This window comes from Brassica napus, chromosome C3 (assembly GCF_020379485.1).
Source record: "Brassica napus cultivar Da-Ae chromosome C3, Da-Ae, whole genome shotgun sequence".
NCBI lineage: Eukaryota > Viridiplantae > Streptophyta > Magnoliopsida > Brassicales > Brassicaceae > Brassica > Brassica napus.
Genome location: NC_063446.1, coordinates 47,270,446 through 47,274,397, shown reverse-complemented (window position 1 = coordinate 47,274,397; position 3,952 = coordinate 47,270,446). Strand labels below are relative to the sequence as shown.

Sequence of the window (3,952 nt, the reverse complement as noted above, 5' to 3'; positions counted from 1 at the left end):
AATATAATATCAAATAAGGCAAACTAACAAAAGTAAAAACATTATACATATATTAACTTAATATATATATATACATATTAATAATTTCGAAATTAAACATCCATTAACTAAAAATAATAATTACTTTTAAAATGCAATAATTTAATCAATTATAAATATAAATTTAACTCATTATTTTCAAAATTAGACTATATGCTATTGAAAATATTCATAAATAACATACATTATATATAAACTAAGAATATAAATCAGTGAGAAACAATTTAATATTTTGATTAGGATTTAGAAATTCCAGAAAATCATTTAAAATAAAATAGAAACTAATATCAAACAAGGTAGGTTAACAAAGTAAAACATAATAAATAAATTTACTTAATATATATATATATAATATTTCTCGAAATGTGACATTAAAATAAAATACAAAATAAGAATTAATATTAAAAATACAAGACTTTCAAGCGATTATAAGTAAATTAATTTAACTTCTGATTTTCAAAGTTTAGGCTAAATGCTATTGTAGTTTGTTATTTCTAAAAATGTCAATATTAACAATAATATTATATTTCAAAATAAAATATAAATCATTTTAAACATGGTACATTAACAAAAGTCAAAGAATTATATAATATAATATACATATATTAAATTAATATATAATATATTTTCAAAAATTAACATAAAATCTTACAAATATAATAATTAACTTAAAAATGAAAAATATTTAAACAGTTAGAACTATATAAATTTAAAATACATGATTTTAAAAGTATATAAAAGTTGAGGCTATAAGCCATTGAGGGCATCCACGTAGGATTTTAAACGACCAATCGTATTATAACAAATAAGCATTTTAATTTATTATTTTTAAATATGTCAATGTTTCCAAAAAACTGTTTATTTCATAAGAAAAAAATCAATATCAAATAAGGCAAACTAACAAAAGTATAAACATTATACATATATTAACTTAATATATATATATATATATATATTATATATAATATATATATATATATATATATATATATATATATTAATAATTTAGAAATTAAACATAAATTAACTAAAAATAATAATTTATTTTAAATGCAATAATTTAGTCAATTATAAATATAAATTTAACTCATTATTTTCAAAATTAGACTATATGCTATTGAAAATATTCATAAATAACATACATTATATATAAGCTAAGAATATAAATCAGTCAGAAACAATTCGTTATATTTTTATTAGGATTTAGAAATTCCTGAAAATCATTTAAAATAAAATAGAAACTAATATCAAACAAGGTAGGTTAACAAAGTAAAACATAATAAATAAATTTACTTAATATATATATATATATATATATATATATATATCTCGAAATGTGACATTAAAATAAAATACAAAATAAGAATTAATATTAAAAATACAAGAATTTCAAACAATTATAAGTAAATTAATTTAACACCTGATTTTCAAAGTTTAGGCTAAATGCTATTGTAGTTTGTTATTTATAAAAATGTCAATATTAACAATAATATTTTATTTCAAAATAAAATATAAATCATTTTGACGGTGATGTCAATCTTTGCCTCTCCGTAAATCAGGCGAAGTTTTCCACGGTGATGAACATGGCGTCTTTCCAAGTCCGTCTACGATTTTCTTTCAGTTTAAGAAGAGTCGAAGCTTGTTAAACCAACGATCGTTTCGACGAAGACTGATATATGGTGTTTTTGGCATCTTGTATATATGTTTTCTAATTGGTTTTCAAGTCTTTATCGAGCCTTCCTAGTCCTTTTCGAGTCATTACAGGTGTGGAGTTGCATTGGATGGGAGATGCACCAGTTGGAACAAAAGATGCAGAAAAGAATGCAATCTGGAGATTTTCACGCGGAACAGTCCCGATAGCGGAGCAACCCGAGTGACTGTTCCGGATAGAGGGGAGCAACCCAAGTGTATGTTCCAGCGGCAGAGATTTTTAAGGAAACTACAAGTCATTACGGGATTTGCCCTAATTATCCCATCTTTTTCTCCCAGCCGCCTGTGGCTTTGATATATCATATTTTTCTCTTTCTTTTTAGATTCTATGCTTCTTTTTACACAAGGAACCAGACTTGAGCTTTTAGAGATTTGTGATTTGATACTTTATAAAGGGAGAAGGCTCCATCTCTCTCACGATAGAGAAGAACCACCTGAACCCTTATTCTATTTTATCTACACATGTTTTATTCAGTCTCAGACTCTGTATTTTCTCTGTTCATGGCTGAGTAGTCAACTTGCTTAGTCTAGGGTGTTTGGGTGTTAGATCCGTGAGTTAAACATAGATAAGTGAAACCATTGATTGTCTTCATTCATAATTGTTCTTAATGCTTGCATTAAACTGGCCGCTTAATGTTAGGTCCTAGGTTAAACCTGTTCATTAACCGTGTAATAGGTTGCTAGATCTGTTATGAATGAACATTGCATCCCTAACCAGCGAAAGTAGATGTTAGGGTGTTTTGTGAACATATCGGACTTGATCTCTATTGCTTGCTGTCGCGTCTTGATCCAAACGAGAGTTTAGGTATCAAGATCGATCAGCCTAGGGAGCAGTACCATGACAGTGGACTGTTCTATTTGAGTGATCCGAGTTCTAGACTTGCTCTTAATTGAACTTGAATAATTGTTTGGCTCACACTTGCTTAACACCCGATCAAACCACCCTAGGCTAGAATTTTAATTATCTGAATACTTCAATTAATCTTGTTACTTGTTTATCACGAAAATCTCAAATCTTAAAACCCTCATACTGTTTTAGCTAAGTATTGATCCCATAAAGATAAAGTGTAATCGTTGGTCACTGTGGATTCGATCCTAAAGTGCTACATCGACATACCATTCGATTGTGGTAATGTGCACATTAGGTTAATTGGTGTGCGTAAACACGTAATATCAATTTGGCGCCGTTACCGGGGACCATCTTTTTACCTTATTTTTTGGTTATTTATTTAGTCTAAGACCTCTAACTTAGTTGTTGTAACTAATGTTCCAGGTGCATGACCAGTAGACATACTCGGAGAAACGCACAAGGAGAATTGGTTACACTTACCAAACAGGAGCTAGCAAGGTTAGAAAGAACAAATCGTCAACAGCCAAGGCAAACCGACACCACTATGGGTGATCACGCCAATCAGAATGATCTCACTGCTGCAATGGCACTCATGCAGCAGCAGATGCAACAGTTGCAGCAGACCATTCAAGCGCTGGAACAAGCTGCTCAGCAGCAGCAAGAACAGCAGGCGCAGACTGTTCCGATCGGGACGAGAAACCTTCCGCGTAACATCCCTACTCTGCGCTCTGCCATTGTTCCCCCACCCTGCACCATGAAAGACTTGGAGATCAAGCCTGCTTTGATCGGTCTAGTACAGAGAAAGGTGTTCTCTGGTCTCTCTACAGAAATTCCAATGGAGCATATTGAGAGCTTCGAAAAAGTCTGCAGTTTCACTCACGCGAATGGTGCTCCACCATACTACATCAGGTGCATGTTATTCTCATTCTCTCTTGATGGAAAAGTTGCACGGTGGTTGAACTCTCTCCCTACCGGCTCTTTCACTTCATGGGAACAGGTCCGATCAGCCTTCCTCAACCATTTCTACTCTAAGGCGAGAACAGCTGTATTGAGGAACAAGATCACCTCCTTCAGACAGCTCACTGATGAGCCTTTCTGCGGTGCATGGGAGCGCTTCAATGACTATCGCAGAGAATGTACTCACCATGGATTTGATGACGACTACCTTTTGGAAATTTTCTATGATGGGGTTGACTGGGAATTTCAGAGTGCTATAAACTCTGCCAGCAATGGAGACTTCATGACTCAGACCACTGATAGAGCGTTTGAGCTGATTGAGAACATGGCTGCTACCTCAGCCAATAAGAACGAAGAGAGTGATTGCTCCAAGAAAGGGAACAGTTCTGACACCCA

At 32.1% G+C, this 3,952-nt stretch overlaps 1 non-coding gene across 1 annotated transcript; it reads right to left on the bottom strand.

The window, feature by feature from the left end:
* Positions 1–3,644: 3,644 nt before the first annotated feature.
* LOC125584821 lies at positions 3,645–3,751 on the bottom strand. The gene has a single exon (XR_007321728.1). It is a non-coding gene; the product is annotated as a small nucleolar RNA R71 (small nucleolar RNA).
* Between the last annotated feature and the right edge of the window lie 201 nt (positions 3,752–3,952).